At 41.4% G+C, this 17,958-nt stretch overlaps 1 long non-coding RNA gene across 1 annotated transcript in view; it reads left to right on the forward strand.

Moving 5' to 3' along the window:
• LOC129649868 (uncharacterized) overlaps positions 1–14,920 on the forward strand; it is a 102,693-nt gene extending 87,773 nt beyond the window's left edge. Inside the window, exon 3 of the long non-coding RNA XR_008713319.1 lies at positions 14,267–14,920. This is a non-coding gene — a long non-coding RNA (uncharacterized LOC129649868). The remainder of the gene's footprint in view (positions 1–14,266) is intronic.
• The last annotated feature ends 3,038 nt before the right edge of the window (positions 14,921–17,958 follow it).

A 17,958-nucleotide genomic window follows, 5' to 3' on the forward strand; every position in this document is an offset into this window, starting at 1 on the left:
GCTGATAAATTCTTTTTCTTGCTTACTCTTATTTGAACTGGAATTTTTTGCAATTGCAACTTAAAAAGTATTGAAGAAAATGGGATTCTTGGAAGTCTGTGCCTTTTCTCTGGTTTTATCTTAACAGAATTCAGGTCACCTTCCCCTGACAAATTTGTGTGGCGGCTGCTGGAATTTGGGGAGGTTGCAGTACTTACTTTGGTCTTTGGAATCACCCCAGGTCCCTACCTTGAAGGGTAACCCTTATGGCCTAGGAAAGTGAAGAGGAGGAGGAGGAACTAGAGGGATGGGAAGCTGAAGTTAATGACCCAGCTGTCCCACTTGTCTTCAGTTTCCACTTAGAGAAGATATCTTGGGTAGAGCCCCTCCGACTTTAAGAAGATGTACGAGTGACCCGAGGCTTTTGTTAAACAGGGAGACTATGGTTCACTAATTCCAGAATACACTGTGTGGTTCTGCTTTTCAACAAGCTCCTAGGATGCTGCTGTTCCAAGGACCACACTCTGAGTTACATGGTTCTAGCGTGGTCTCTGCCTTCACAGTTCATCTCTGCTGCTAAGTCGCTTCAGTTGTGTCCGACTCTGTGCGACCCCAGAGATGGCAGCCCATCAGGCTCCCCCGTCCCTGGGATTCTCCAGGCAAGAACACTGGAGTGGGTTGCCATTTCCTTCTCCAATGCATGAAAATGAAAAGTGAAAGTGAAGTCGCTCAGTCGTGTCCGACTCTGAGTGACCGACCCCATGGATGACAGCCCACCAGGCTCCTCCGTCCATGGGATTTGCCAGGAAAAAGTACTGGAGTGGGGTGCCATTGCCTTCTCTGCAGTTCATCTCTGCTCCAATCTAAGGTCTAGACAGGATCCCCAGACTGATGGGATTCTTCAGGGAATCCTACTTGAGAGATTTTCCTAGACCCTTTTACTCCCGTCTTGGCAAAGCTGTTGAGCTAGATAGGGTTTTGCCTGAGGTTCATGGGTTATGCTATGGATGAAATGTCTAGAAATATTCCCATTTTCTTGATGACAAATCACTTAGTTTTGTTCTGAAATAATTTATGTAACATTTATCTAGCTCTATTAATAAAATGAAAATTTCTACTTGGATTTTTGCTATTAAAGTTTTCCCAGAAGACACAACACTTATTACAGATGATCAAGAGCTAGTTTTGCCCTTCAAAACTGAGACATGCCCTTCCGAGGGCTCCATGTAGATTTTCCAGACCAAGCACTAACTGGTCCTGGAGGAACCCCAAGCCAATATTATAGTTTTAGGGAAATGGGTCAAAAGTCAGTCCTTTTAAAAATAAACACATCAATCCTGAACCCACAGTTATTTTTACTTTTCTCCCTGAAATGACAGGCTAAGTAAAATGATAGGAAGAATTCCATGTTAGTACTGAAAGGGCTTCCCTGGTGGCTTGGAGGTAAAGAATCCTCCTGCTAATGCAGGAGATGCAGGCTCAATCCCTGGGTTGGGAAGATCCCCTGGAAAAGGAAATGGCAACCCACTCCAGTATTCTTGCCTGGGAAATCCCATGGAGAGAGGAGACTCGAAGGCTACAGTCCACGGGGTCACAAAAGAGTTGGACATGACTAAGCAACTAAACAACAGCTAAAGGGGAGGGAAGAGTGTAAAGAAAGATTTGAATACTTTCTGAAACATAAAGCATATGGAAGAAGGCTGAAGAGAAACAAGTAAAGGGATCTTTCCCATAAAACAAAGGATCCGCTGCAGAAGTGACCAGCTGACTCTAGTCTCAAGCTCAGAAGTGACTGTGCGCGTTGGGCCAGTTTGTTGTGGGCACAGGGTTACGAGCTAGAATGTTGGCTGTTTTTGTCCATCTACAGAGATATTTTCATAGAAAATTGGTAGCAAATACTATGTCAAACTAGAGGTCTAGTGCAAATGAAGGCATTAAAAAACATGAGAGATGCTGGGATTAGGAAAGAATCTGAAGAACCACTGGAGAGGAAGATAAAGACAGTGAGGTAGACAGGTAATAATGATGAAGTGAGGTGTCTGTGTCTGTATTGTGTGTGTGTTGAAAATCAGTGACAGTCTCTCTGAAAGAAGGTTAAAAGGAGACAATGCCACAATAATTAGACTTCAGGAATCTGCCTCTTCTTAGAGTTATTAGAATAAGATACAAGCTTGATTAGTATTCCTACTGGGCCTTTTGCTTAACTTCCCAGCAAAGGGTTTTATTTCCCTGAAATATGATTCCAATATGATGATCATAAGTCTTGGTTAATTTTAAGGCATTTCTCTTCACTTACAAAAAAGGGCTCATCAGCAGCCCCTGCCAAAAACTCATTAAAATACCTTTTAAGCTCTCCTTTAAGGTCATTTTTAGTATTTGTTGCAGTGTTAATTAGAAAACTGCAGTTTCCTTTATTCTTCCCAGAAACCCTCTCCAGTAGCATCTTTGATGCTGGTATTTTGCTGACTGCCTTGTTTCCCTGAATTGAACTCCAGCAGAATAAATGGCTCTATTTTTGCTCTGCTATATTTTCTTTAGCTATTAGTTTTGCAGCCTAGATCGCTGATAAATCTAAAGCTATCATTTATTAATTTATTGGGATGTTCTTTACATTCTCCACAGAATCAGAGAAGATGCCAATTAAATTTGTTACTGCAAATGTGAAATCACAGAAAATAAATGTGTATGTTCACAGTACTCACTTCCATCATGTTGAATCCCAGTTTCCTAAGATTACAGAATGTCTTATATGCAAATTCAATATATACTTATTGCTGTATTTTGAAGACATCCAGAAAATATCATTCAGTTATTGCCTACCAGAAAATGCACAGAGGAAAAATGTAAACTTTATGTTGTGTGTGTGAGAGACATTTCCTGAAGAAGACACAGGAACCTAGCTTTTAGTCCCAACATGGGTCTTTTTTCTGCAGCAAGTCAGGGACAAACACGAAGGCAGTCTTTGCAAAACCTGGCCACGCCTGAAAACGACCTGAAGAAGCAGTGTTATTCGTTCAGTCGTGTCCGACTCTTCACGACCCCATGGACTGTAGCCCACCAGGCTCCTCTGTCCATGGGATTCTCGTGGGTAGCCGTTCCCTTCTCTGTGCACGCAGGTCCTTTATTGAGTCATGTCGGATCTTTAGTTGTTTGCCGACTCTCTAGTTGTGGTACACGGGTTTAGTTGCTCCGTGGCATGTGGAATCTTAATTCCCTGACCCAAGGATGGAACCCTTGTCTCCTGCATTGCAAGGTGAATTCTTAACCACAGGACCACCAGGGAAGCCCCTACATCTGTCTTAAAACCTGCACATTAGTGTGTGTTTCCTCCCCCACGCCCAGTCGTGCAGTGCACAACGCACGCAGCGGCACATGGCAGTCCTGGCTGAAACCTGGAAGGGCAGGGGCCAGACGCAGAACATGAGAAGAGCCTGAGATTGCCTGGGAAACTCTGAATGAGGAGCAGGGAGGCGTGTGAGGCAGTGGAGCACAGTGGTCAGGGGCTTCGGCTCAAGCATACCGGTGTGATTCTCAGCGCTTCCACTCTCTAGCTTTTACCTGTAATTTCCTCCCTCCCTCCCATTTTATTCAGATATAACTGATGATAATTTAACATCTTAAGTTTCAGGTTTTAAAAAAATTATAAAGGGATAATAAGTGGGCAGTAAGTTTGTCAACCCCGTGACCTCATTTCTCATATTGAATTCTTCTGTGAACCCCTTTAGTTCCATGGCTACAGCACATCTCAGTTCCGCCCACTTCCTCCACTCTCCCCATTGGCTCTCTGGGCCAAGCCTCCACCATCTCTGATCTCGGTGGCAGTAATGGCCGCCTCATTACTGCCCCCACTTCCACTCTCACTTACTTATCTAACGTTCATTCCCCACACAGCAACCAGTATCATCTTTAAAAAGTGCAAATCAGATCATGCCATACCTCTGCTTAAAACATTCAGTGCTTTCATGTGGCCTTAAAACAGGATCACAATTCCTCACCTTGGACCCCAAGGCCCTGCATCATCTGGCTCCCACCTACATTTCTAGACTCACCTTGGATTGCCCTACCTCTGGCATCTTTTCTGCTTATCTAGCAAGCGGGCTGTTTCGCACCTCAGGGCCTTTGCACTTGTTCTCTCTGTCCGGGATCTCTTCCTCCAGGTCTATGCATGGCTGTCTCCTTTGTGGTCTTCCTTAACTTGGGTGTCACTATTCCAGAGAGTCTTCCCTGATCATGCTCTCTGAAGTAGACATCCTCTCTCTGGGTATTTTTTATATCTTCATTTAATTATTTTGCTTTCTAGTACTATCATCAAATGTAATCATATAATTATTATTTGTTTTCTTTTTTATGACTGTCTCCACCCACCTGGAAAGCAGCCTCCATGATGTCAGGGTCCTGTTTGGTTTGCTTGTTGTATCCTTAGGGATTAATCCCCTTTCTTGGAAATTAATATACTCAATAAATAGTGATTGAATAAATGAATGAGTGAGAAGACATGTTAAATGTTTAGCATAATTCCTGGCACATAATCAGTTCAGTCACTCAGTCATGTCCAGCTCTTTGTGACCCCATGGAATGGAGCACACCAGGCCTCCCTGTCCATCACCAACTCTGAGTTTACCCAAACTGATGTCCATTGAGTCGGTGATGCCATCCAACCATCTCCCCTCTGTCGTCCCCTTCTCCCGCCTTCAATCTTTCCCAGCATCAGGGTATTTTCCAGTGAGTCAGCTCTTTGCATTAGGTGGCCAAAGTATTGGAGTTTCAGCTTCAGCATCAGTCCTTCCAATGAATATTCAGGACTGATTTCCTTTAGGATGGACTGGTTGGATCTCTTTGCAGTTCAAGGGACTCTCAAGAGTCTTCGCCAACACCACAGTTCAAAAGCATCAATTCTTCAGGGCTCAGCTTTCTTTATAGTCCAACTCTCACATCCATACATGACCACTGGAAAAACCATAGCCTGGACTAGGTAGACCTTTGTTGGCAAAGTAATGTGTCTGCTTTTTAATTTGCTGTCTAGGTTGGTCTTAACTTTCCTTCCAAGGAGTAAGCATCTTTTAATTTCATGGCTGCAGTCACCATCTGCAGTGATTTTGGAGTCCCCTAAAATAAAGTCTGCCACTGTTTCCCCATTTATTTGCCATGAAGTGATGGGACTGGATGCCATAATCTTAGTTTTCTAAATGTTGAGCTTTAAGCCAACTTTTTCACTCTCCTTTTTCACTTTCATCAAGAGGCTCTTTAGCTCTTTTTCGCTTTCTGCCATAAGGGTGGTGTCATCTGCATATCAGAGGTTACTGATATTTCTCCCAGCAATCTTGATTCCAGCTTGTGCTTCTTCCAGCCCAGCGTTTCTCATGATGTACTCTGCATATAAGTTAAATAAGCAGGGTGATAATATACAGCCTTGGCGTACTCCTTGTCCTATTTGGAACCAGTCTGTTGTTTCATGTCCAGTTCTCACTGTTGCTTCTTGACCTGCATACAGATTTCTCAAGAGGCAGGTCAGGTGGTCTAATATTCCTGTATCTTTGAGAATTTTCCACAGTTTATTGTGATCCACACAGTCAAAGGCTTTGGCATAGTCAAGAAAGCAGAAATAGATGTTCTTCTGGAACTCTCTTGCTTTTTCGATGATCCAGTGGATGTTGGCAATTTGATCTCTGGTTCCTCTGCCTTTTCTAAAACCAGCGTGAACATCTGGAAGTTCACGGTGCACGTATTGAAGGCTGGCTTGAAGATTTTTGAGCATTACATGACTAATGAATGAGGTGAGTGCAATTGTGCAGTAGTTTGAGCATTCTTTGGCATTGCCTTTTTTGGGGTTGGAATGAAAACAGACCTTTTCCAGTCCTGTGGCCACTGCTGAGTTTTCCAAATTTGCTGGCATATTATGTGCAACACTTTCACAGCATCATGTTTTAGGAATTGAAATAGTTCAACTGGGATTCCATCACCTCCACTAGCTTTGTTCATAGTAATGCTTCCTAAGGCCCACTTGACTTCACATTCTAGATGTCTGGCTCTAGATGAGTGCTCCAGCACCATGCAGCCCCTGGCACATAATAAGTGCCAAATATTCTATTGTTGTTTAGTTGCTCAGTCATGTCTGACTCTTTTGTGACCCTGTGTGCTGTAGCCCACAAGGCTTCTCTGTCCATGGGATTTCCCAGGCAAGAATACTGGAGTGGGTTGCCATTTCCTTTTCCAGGGGATCTTCCCAACCCAGGGCTCGTACTTGCATTTCCACATGTCCTGCACTGGCAGGTGGGTTCCTTACTGCTGAGTCACTGGGGAAGCCACCAATATATATTAGACAATTATATTTTAGTTATTTTACCATCTATTTCACAGGGCTGGTGAAGTGATTACTTGGGATGAAACGTGAAAGGCACTAACTGCAGCCACCATTTATGGAACACTTAGAGTTGCATTCATGTAAGGGGGATGAGGGATTCCCTGGTAGCTTAGCTGGTAAAGAATCCACCTGCCATGCAGGAGACCCTGGTTTGCTTCCTGGGTCAGAATGATCTGCTGGAAAAAGGATAGGCTACCTACTCCAGTATTCTTGGGCTTCCCTGGGGGCTCAGCTTGTAAAGAATCCACCTGCAATGCAGGAGACATGGGTTCAATCCCTGGGTTAGGAAGATCCCCTGGAGAAGGGAATGGCTACCCGTTCCAGTATTCTGGCCTGGAAAATTCCATAGACTTTCTAGTCCATGTGGTTGAAAAGAGTCAGACATGACTGAGCGACTTTCACTTCACTTCTCAATGGGGATAAAGAAGGTTGGCATTTGGCTGTTTATTAGGGAGCCCATAGATATTTAGCTGAATTTTCAAGCATTTGCACTAATATTATTCAGATTTTAAAATCCCAAGTGACCAAGTGTTGTATTCCATGTAGGGAAGTATAAGACAAGTGAGCATATTATTCTGGGCACAGTTTGTTCTATGAAGCAAGTTACTAAATAGACCTTATTGTTGGAAGCATCATTAACTCAAATATTCCATTAACTTGCCCTTCCTACACTTGACAGAATCAATCTTGTTTGTGCTAGAAAATTTGTCCTCCTATAACAGGGATATAGATGAAACTATTTTTAGGTAAAATCTGAAAAACTATCAGCTGAAAGAAAGATTCTTCAAATATAAATGCTGCTTTGTTGTTATTCAGTTGCTCAGTCATGTCCAACGCTTTGCAACTCCAGGGAATGCAGCACGCCAGGCCTCCCTGTCCTTCACCATCTCCTGGAGTTTACTCATACTCATGTCCATCGAGTCAGTGATGCCATCCAACCATCTCATCCTCTGTCATTCCCTTCTCGTCCTGCTCTCAATCTTTCCCAGCATCAGAGTCTTTTCCAGTGAGTCAACTCCCAGCATCAGAGTCTTTTCCAGGGAGTCGGCTCTTCACATCAGGTGGCCAAAGTATTGGAGCTTCAGCTTCAGCATCAGTCCTTCCAATGAAAATTCAGGGTTTATTTCCTTTTGGAATGACTGGTTTGATCTCCTTGCCATCCAAGGGACTCCAGCACCACAGTTTGAAAGCATCAATTCTTTGACATTCAGTCTTCTTTCTGCCCAGCTCTCACATCCATAGATGACTCCTGGTAAAACCATAGCTTTGATTAAATGGATCTTTGTTGATAAAGTGACGTTACTGTCAGGAAATTTATTCTGGGTGTGGGATCTCCCAGTGTAGCAGCCCAGAGGTGCATCTTACACTGCCTCTCTTGGCAAAAGCCTGGCGCATGGGCAATGCTCGTAAATGTTTGTTAAGATAATGGAAAAGTGAATTAAAGTCTAGGTCCACGCCTGCTGCACAGCCTGAGCAGAAAGAATATGAGATCAAAAGCTTTGAGTATGCACTGGTTCAAGCCACTATCCTGTTGTTTACTAGCTGTGTAACCTAAGGCAAGTGATTTAATTCCCTCAAGGTTGGATTTGGAAACCATAATGTGGGAGAGCACTGTTAATTCTGTAAGACTGGTGTGGTAACAACTGGGAGATAACGTAGCTAGCTGAGTGCAGTTGATTGTTTTTACTTCTCTCCCTTGCAGCTGGTCTCAGAAAATTAGCTTGTTTTTCCTTCTTTTCTAATCTTTTCAGCCTCTCTACAGCCAAAGGAGACCCACAAGCCATAGAGTGGCCCATAGTCTCTACACACTCTTGTTTCCTAGAAGATAAATCCAGGGGCTTTTGATTGTATGTCTCTTAAAAAATTATTTATTTGGCTGTTTTGGGTCTTAGTTGCAGCGCATAGGATCTTTGTTGCGTATGTAGGGTCTTACCTTGAGGCACATGGGCTCTATAGTTGTGGCGTGCAGGCGTAGTTGCTCCACAGTATATGGGATGTTAGTTCCCTAGTCAGGAATTGAACCTGTGTCCCCTACATTGGAAGATGGATTCTTAACACTGGACCACCAGGGAAGTCCCTGTATGCATTTTAATATTATTTAAAATGTGAAACACAAATAGGAGATTGTTCATATAATAAACACAGTCACTGATAAATATTTTGTAATTTGCTTCTGAAAAACTAACTGGAATCCCAGCTGGCCTCCTAACTCTATGCCCTTGTTCTTGTGAAAGGGGTCATCAAGCCTGCTAGCCTTCCAACTTCTTCCTTAGGAAGAAGGGATCTCTTCAAGCAGTTATGAAGAGACAAAGTAGATTAGTAGGTGCTTCTTCCTTGTTTCAAGTGAACAATTTGTATCTCTGAGGATCTTTAGCCTGAGTGATTTTCATTTTAACAGAATCTATGCCTCACCCAGGAATAGTCATCTCAAACATACCTCACACTGGATAGTGATGTGGTCTGCAAAATAAAAGACCTCTAATAGGTTTTCAGACTACCCTGATAATTCCCAGCAAATTCCTATATACCTGAAAGAAAACTTGACTTGTAAAGATTTTGCTTTAAATCTCAGTTCTGAAACTAGGTTGTAATTGAATTCACTCACTCAATTCACTACGTCATAAACATTTGTTGAGTCATTCCATGTGCTGTGTATTGTGCTGGGATCTCAGAATTAAAAAGATGGAAAGACACGTTCTCAGTCTGCAAAGAGCTTCAACTAGAATGGGAGAGACAAGCACATATAAGACAATTCTGTGATAGAGGTGGGGAGAGCGTGCAGTTAGTTAGAAAGGAGAGAGGAGTTATTTCTTCCTGGCTTGGCAGGTGCTAGGAACTTGAGTTTTAAATTAATTATTTACCCCCCAAATTTGTGACTTCAAGCAAAACTTATCATAGCTTTTGTGGGTAGGAGCACGTTAGGTAGGAGCACAAATGATGTACCTGGAATGATGTGCCCACATTGTTCTTTTTTACAAATGTATTTATTTGGCTTCATCAAGTCTTAGTTGTGGCATGCAGGATCTTTGTGGTGTTATGCAGGATCATTTGTTGTGGCGCATGGAATCTCTAGTTGTGGCACGTGGGCTCAGTTGCTCAGTGTCAGGTGGGATCTTAGATTCTAGGCCAGAGATCGTACCTGCGTCCCCTGCATTGCAAGGCAGATTCTTAACTGTTGGCTAAAGTCCAGGGAAGTCCACCTGCATGGTGCTTGCTGACATGTTCTTTCATGACAAGGCTGCAATTGACATGTCAGCCATCCTGAGTGCTTGGCTGGGGCAAGATCTGCTCCCAAGCTCACTCAGGCTGTTGAACTGAGGTCTTTATCAAGGCAGACTTAAGATGGTGGAAGAGAAGAAGCACATTAAAGGAAGAGGGACCCACATGAGCTGAAGCATGAAAGCATGAGCACTGCCTGACTTGAGAATATCAACATTTTTAAAAAATTAATTAATTTATTTTAATTGGAGGCTAATTACTTCACAATATTGTGGTGGTTTTTGCCATACATTGACATGAATCAGCCATGGGTGTACATGTGTTCCCCATCTTGAACCCCCCTTCCACCCCCCTCACCATCCCATCCCTCAGGGTCGTCCCAGTGCACTGGCCGTGAGCACCCTGTCTCATGCATCAAACCTGAACTGGAGATCTATTTCACATATGGTAATATACATGTTTCGATGCCATTCTCTCAAATCATCTCACTCTCACCTTCTCCCACAGAATCCAACAGTCTGTTCTTTACACCTGTATCTCTTTTGCTGTCTTGCATATAGGGTCATTGTTACCATCTTTCTAAATTCCATATATATGTGTTAATATATGGTATTGGTGTTTTTCTGACTTATTTCATTCTGTATAATAGGCTCCAGTTTCCTTCACCTCATTAGAACTGATTCAAATCTATTCTTTTTAGTGGCTGAGTAATATTCCATTATGTGTATATACCACACCTTTCTTATCCATTCGTCTGCTGATGGACATCTAGGTTGCTTCCATGTCCTGGCTGTTGTAAACAGTGCTGTGCTGAACATTGGGATATACACGTCTCTTTCAGTTCTGGTTTTCTTGGTGTGTATGCCCAGTGGTGGGGTTGCTGGGTCGTATGGCAGTTCTATTTTTAGTTTTTTAAGGAATCTTCACACTGTTCTCCATAGTGGCTGTACTAGTTTGCATTCCCACCAACAGTGTAAGAGGGTTCCCTTTTCTCCACACCCTCTCCAACACTTATTGTTTGTAGACTTTTGGATAGCAGCCATTCTAACTGGAGCGAGATGGTACCTCATTGTGGTTTTGATTGGCATTTCTCTTATAATGAGTGATGTTGAGCATCTTTTCATGTGTTTGTTAGCCATCTGTATGTCTTCTCTGGAGAAATGTCTGTTTAGTTCTTTGGCCCATTTTTTGATTGGGTCGTTTATTTTTCTGGAATTGATCTGCATGAGCTGCTTGTATATTTTTGAGATTAATTCTTTGCCAGTTGCTTAATTTGCTATTATTTTCTCCCATTCTGGAGGCTGTCTTTTCACCTTGCTTATAGTTTCTTTTGTTGTGCAAAAGCTTTTAAGTTTAATTAGGTCCCATTTGTTTATTTTTGCTTTTATTTCCAATATTCTTGGAAGTGGGTCATAGAGGATCCTGCTGTGGTTTATGTCAGAGAGTGTTTTGCCTATGTTTTCCTCTAGGAGTTTTATAGTTTTTGGTCTTACATTTAGATCTTTAATCCATTTTGAGTTTACTTTTGTGTATGATGTTAGAAAGTGTTCTAGTTTCATTCTTTTTTGCAAGTGGTTGACCAGTTTTCTCAGCACCACTTGTTAAAGAGATTGGCTTCACAGGTGAATTCTATCAAAAACTTAGAGAAGAGCTAACACCTATCCTACTCAAACTCTTCCAGAAAATTGCAGAGGAAGGTAAACTGCCAAACTCATTCTATGAGGCCACCATCACCCTAATACCAAAACCTGACAAAGATCCCACAAAAAAAGAAAACTACAGGCCAATATCACTGATGAACATAGACGCAAAAATCCTTAACAAAATTTTAGCAATCAGAATCCAACAACACATTAAAAAGATCATACACCATGACCAAGTGGGCTTTATCCCAAGGATGCAAAGATTCTTCAATATTCACGTATCAATCAATGTGATACACCACATTAACACATTGAAAGATAAAAACCATATGATTGTCTTAATAGATGCAGAGAAAGCCTTTGACAAAATTCAACATCCAAATATAATAAAAACCCTCCAGAAAGCAAGCATAGAAGGAACATACTTCAACATAATAAAAGCCATATATGATAAACCCACAGTAAACATTATCATCAATGGTGAAAAATTGAAAGCATATCCCCTAAAGTCAGGAACAAGATAAGGGTGCCCACTCTCACCATTACTATTCAACATAGTTTTGGAAGTTTTAGCCACAGCAATCAGAGAAGAAAAAGAAATAGAAGGAATCCAGATTGGAAAAGAAGAAGTAAAACTGTCACTGTTTGCAGATGACATGATCCTCTACATAGAAAACCCTAAAGACTCCACCAGAAAATTACTAGAACTAATCAATGATTATAGTAAAGTTGCAGGATATAAAATTAACACAGAGAAATCCCTTGAATTCCTATACACTAACAATGAGAAAACAGAAAGAGAAATTAAGGAAACAATTCCATTCACCTTTGTAAAGAAAAGAATAAAATACTTAGGAATAAATCTACCTAAATAAACAAAAGACCTATATATAGGAAACTATAAAACACTGATGAAAGAAATCAAAGATGATACAAATAGATGGAGAAATATACATGTTCATGGATCAGAAGAATAAATATAGTGAAAATGAGCATATTACCCAAAGCAATCTATAGATTCAATGTAATCCCTCTCAAGCTACCAATGGTATTTTTCAGAGAACTAGAACAAATAATTTCACAATTTTTATGGAAATACAAAAAACCTCGAATAGCAAGGCAATCTTGAGAAAGAATGGAACCGGAGGAATCAACTTGCCTGATGTTAGACTATGCTACAAAGTTACAGTCATTAAGACAGCATAGTACTGGCACAGAGGCAGAAATATAGACCAATGGAACAAAATAGAAAGGCCAGAGATAAATCCACGCACCTATGGATATCTTATCTTTGACAAAGGAGGCAAGAATATACAATGGAGAATTTCAACATTTGACTGGAGTTCAGGAGGCAGGGGTAGGATGGAGAGTGATGAGTGTGATAGCAGTGATTGAAAGTGAGGCTACAAAGGTAGGGAAAATTCAGTTTACAATGGGCTTCATGTAGAGAAATAGAGAAAACTGAACTTTATCTCAAGGTGCTGAGGAACAATAAGGTTTTTTTAAGGAAAGTCATGATTATATATTTACTGTCAAAAGATCACCCTTGGCATTGTTCGTATGTGTGTGTGTGTGTGTGTGTGTGTGTGTGTGCTCATTCGCTCAGTCATGTCTGACTCTGTGTGACCCTATGACTGTAGCCCCCTGGGCTTCTCTTTTCATGAGATCTTCTAGGCAAGAGTACTAGAGTGGGTTGCCATTTCCTTCTCCAGGGGACCTTCCCAACCCAGGGATCAAACCCATGTCTCCTGCATTGGGAGATGGATTCTTTATCACTGAGCCAACTGGGAAGCCCTATTATTGATACAGGGGTTATTTATTCTACCTACAGTTGTCTCCATTAGATTCTCATAATCAATATGCATGCCAACTTCTTTGGTCTGTAGAAGCAAGGTGTTTTGGGGCTGTACAAGGAGCCATCAATTACCTGTCTCTGGGTTACAGGAGCGTGTGTATGGTGCTGGTGGTGGAATGGCAGAAGGATGTGCAACTGATCTGTTTTTCTACCCCAGAAAAATCAGCTAAACTTACATTATGAGCAGTTGCTTGTCCATCTCTTAGTGGGATAAAATGGAATTAGCTCTACAGATCGTTCATTTTAGCCCCTCTAATTGAGAGCCATCCCACTGTCCCTGTCTTGAAGCTTAGTTTTCTGAAGTTGGAAAGTTTATTTACTTATTTGTCTGCACTTGGTCTTTGTTGCAGCATGCGGAATCTTTAGTTGTGGTGTCATGGCAGGAGCTGCATTGCTCATAAGCACCTCACTGTTTTGGGGGCTTCCCAGGTAGCACCAGTGGTAAGGAACCCACTTGCCAATGCAGGAGACATAAGACACTCAGGTTCAATCCCTGGGTTGGGAAGATCCCCTGGAGGAGGATACCACAACCCACTCCATTATTCTTGCCTGGAGAGTCCCATGGACAGAGGAGCCTGGCAGGCTATGGTCCATAGAGTTGCAAAGAATCAGACATGACTGAATTGACTTAGCACACACTTGAACTCTTAGTTGCAGCATGTGGGGATCTAGTTCCCTGACCAGGGGTCGAACCTGGGCCCCCTGAATTGTGAGTGTGGAGTCTTAGCCAATGGACCACCAGGAAAGTCCCTGAAGTTGGAAAGTTTTAGAAAGCCATTAGCAAAATAGATACTAAAAGACAATAAATATGGGCATACTCTAGTGGTCTTTTAGAGATTTAGAGGCTTTTGACATGGAACACAATAAAGCAATCATACCTTGGTTTCTTGTTTGTGAAGTAAGGATCTTGAACACGGTGGGCTCTGAGGCTCCAGAGTTTCACATTCTGAGCTTATCTGTAAGTTCAGACTGAGAAGTCTGCTTGTTTATTTTACTTCCAGAGATTAATCTTCACTCAGGCTCATTCTTCCCATTTCAGCCTGACACAAATTCTTTGATGGTTGGGGTCATATCATTGTGGATTAAGGCTTTTCTTCTTGTATTGTTGCAAAATGTGTAGAGAATCAGTTGCTAAGATAATATTGGGACTTGTAAATGCATTTACTTCCCTCTGTACTGCTGACAAGCTGAACTGTTTTCCTTTCCCAGGAGAGACATTGCCATTTCCAACAGGGAGTATATAACGCATGAAAAGAGGAAGAGCTGCCTGTGATAAGGCAGCCGTGGACGGCCTGTTCCACTGCTGTCAGTCTGCTGGGAAGTAGAAAGAGGCCGTGCTCGCACTGTGTGCTCAGTCCTCTCGGCCACACTCAGCTGCTGGTGGAGCAGAGCTGTAGCCAAGCCAAACCTGTTTGGGGGCCCATGTGGTTAAAGGCACAAATAAAGTTGCTATGAACATTCTCATATAAATTTGTGTGTGTGCATACATATGCTTCCATTTCTCTTGAGTAAATACCTAGGAATGAAATGACTAAATAATATGGTATGTATATATTTAGCTTTTGAAGAAACTACCAAACCGTTTTCCAAAGTTGAGTTACCATTTTACATTTCCACCAACAGGGTATGGGGGTTTCACTTCCTCCACTTTCTCTAATGCTTGATATGATCAATCTTTTTAGTTTTAGCTATTCTAATAGATGTGCAGTGGTGTCTCACTGTGGTTTTAATATCCATTTCTTTAATGGGTAGTAATGTTGAGCACCTTTTCATGGGCTTGTCATTTGTATATTTTCTTTAGTGCAGTGTGTGCTCAAATCTTTTCCCCAATTAAAAATTGGACTGTTTGTTTTCTTGCTTGCTTTTGATAGTTCTGTATTTTCCAGATGTATGTTCTTTATTTGGCTTCCCAGGTGGCTCAGTGGTGAAGAATCTGCTTACCAATGCAGAAGACACAGGAGACTCAGGTTAGATCCTGGAGTTGGGAAGATCCTCTGGAGGAAGAAATGGCAACTCAGTCCAGTATTCTTGCCTGGAAAATCCTGTGGAAAGAGGAGCCTGATGGGCTACAGTCCATGGGGTAGCAAAGAGTCAGACACAACTGAATGACTGAGCATGCATGCAAAGTTCTTCATCAGGTATACAATTTCAAAAAATTTCCTTCTAGCTCATGATTTGTCTTTTCTTCTTTATAGTCTCTTCTGAGGAAGAGAAATTTTACTTTATTTTACTTTATATTCTTTTTGGAGGTTAAATTTATTTTATTTAAAAATTATAGTTGATTTATAATATTGTATTAGCTTCAAGTATACAGCACAGTGATTCAGTGTTTTTATAAATTATACTCCATTTAAAGTTATTATAAAATATAGGCTACATTCCCTGTACTATAGAGTATATCTTTGTAGTTTGTTTATTTCACACATAACAGTTTGTATCTCTTAATCTCCTACCTCTATTTTGCCTTCCCTTACCCTCTCCCCACTGATAACCACTAACTGGTTCTCTGTCTGTGAGTCTGTTCTGTTTTATTTTTAATAGGTCATATATAAGTGAGAAAATATGGTATTTGTCTTTCTCTGTCTGACTTACTTCACTAAGCATAATGCCTGTCAGGTCCATTTCAGTTCAGTGCAGTTCAGTCTCTCAGTCGTGTTTGACTCTTTGCCACCCCATGGACCGCAGCACACCAGGCCTCTCTGTCCATCACCAACTCCCGGAGCCTGCCCAAACTCATGTCCATTGAGTCAGTGATGCCATCCAACCGTCTCATCCTCTGTCATCCCCTTCTCCTCCTGCCCTGAATCTTTCCCAGCAACAAGGTCTTTTCAAATGAGTCACCTCTTCCCATCAGGTGGCCAAAGTATTGGAGTTTCAGCTTCAACATCAGTCCTTCCAATGAACACCCAGGACTGATCTCCTTTAGGATGGACTGGTTGGTTCTCCTTGCAGTCCAAGGGACTCTCAAGAGTCATCTCCAACACCACAGTTTAGAAGCATCAATTCTTCGGTACTCAGCTTTCTTCACAGTCCAACTCTCACATTCAAACATCACTACTGGAAAAACCATAGCCTTGACTAGATGGACCTTTGTTGACAAAGTAATGTCTCTGCTTTTGAATATACTATCTAGGTTGGTCATAACTTTCCTTCCAAGGAGTAAGCATCTTTTAATTTCATGGCTGCAGTCAGCATCTGCAGTGATTTTGGAGCCCCCCCAAAATAAAGTATGTCATTGTTTCCATTGTTTCCCCATCTATTTGCCATGAAGTAATGGGACCGTGTACCATGGTATTAGTTTTCTGAATGTTTAGTTTTAAACCAACTTTTTCACTCTCCTCTTTCACTTTCATCAAGAGGCTCTTTAGTTCTTCTTTGCTTTCTGCCATAAGGATGGTGTCATCTGCATATCTGAGGTTATTGGTATTTCTCCCTGCAATCTTGATTCTAGCTTGTGCTTCATCCAGTCCAGCATTTCTCATGATGTACTCTGAACATAAGTTAAATAAGCAGGGTGACAATATACAGCCTTGGCGTACTCCTTTCCCCATTTGGAACCAGTCCGTTGTTTCATGTCCAGTTCTAACTGTTGCTTCTTGACTTGCATATAGATTTCTCAGGAGGCAGGTCAGATGATCTAGTATTCCCATCTCTTGAAGAATTTTCTACAGTTTGTTGTGATCCACACAGTCAAAGGCTTTGGCATAGTCAATAAAGCAGAAGTAGATGTTTTTCTAGAACTCTCTTGCTTTTTCTATGATCTAACGGATGTTGGCAATTTGATCTCTTGTTTCTCTGCCTTTTCTAAATCCAGCTTGAATAAACTATTGGGACCTAATTAACCTAATTAAAAATAAACTAATGGGACCTAATTAAACTTAAAAGCTTTGTCCAGCAAAGGAAACCATTGATAGAATGAAAAGATAGCCTATTGAATGGGAGAAAATGTTTGCAAATAATAGGAAGGATAAGGAGTTAATATCCAAAATATATAAACAGCTCATACAACTCAATACCAAAACTCCCCATGACCCAATTAAAAAATTCATAGGAAGGCTGAATAGACATTTTCCAAAGAAGATGTACACAGAGCCAATGGGTCACATGAAACATTGCTCAACAGTGCTAATTATCTGGGAAATGCACATGAAGGGTAGAGTTTTTAGATATAAAGTCCAGGTTATCAATTTGTTTTTTTATATATCATGATTTTGGTGTTGCTGCTAAAAAAATCTTTGCCAAAACCTAAAAGGTCTTAGCAATTTTTTTCTTGTGTTTTTTTTTCTACAAGTTTTATAGATTTTAGGCTTTACCTTTTTTTTTTAAAGGATTAATGAATGAATGAATTTTTTGGCTGTGTTGGGTTTTCATTGCTGCATGCAGGGTTTCTCTAGTTGTGGAGAGTGAGGGCTACTCTTAGTTGGAGTGTGTGGACTTTTTATTATGGTGGCTCCTCTTGTGGAGCACAGGCTCCAGGGTGCACAGGCTTTAGCAGTTGGGGCACATGGCCTCAGAAGTTGCAGCCCTTGGGCTCTAGACTGGGAACTCAATATTTGTGGTGCACGGGTGGCTGTTCTATGGCATGTAGGATCTTCCTGGACCAGAGATTGAACTTGTGTCTCCAACATTGCAAAGTGGATTCTTAACCACAAGACCACCAGGAAAGCCCTAGGCTTTACCTTTAGATCTGTGGTCCATTTCAATTAGTTTCTTTTATATGATGTGAAGTATAGCTTAGGGATATCTAGTCATTTCACTTGTTGAAAAGTTAGTCCTTTGCCACATATGTGGTTTCAAATTTTTCTTTCCATATGTAGCTTGTCCTTTTTTCTCTTAATATTATCTTTTTCAGTACTGCTGCTGCTGCTGCTAAGTCGCTTCAGTCATGTCCGACTCTGTGC

Source organism: Bubalus kerabau, chromosome 4, assembly GCF_029407905.1.
Source record: "Bubalus kerabau isolate K-KA32 ecotype Philippines breed swamp buffalo chromosome 4, PCC_UOA_SB_1v2, whole genome shotgun sequence".
Classification (NCBI taxonomy): domain Eukaryota; kingdom Metazoa; phylum Chordata; class Mammalia; order Artiodactyla; family Bovidae; genus Bubalus; species Bubalus kerabau.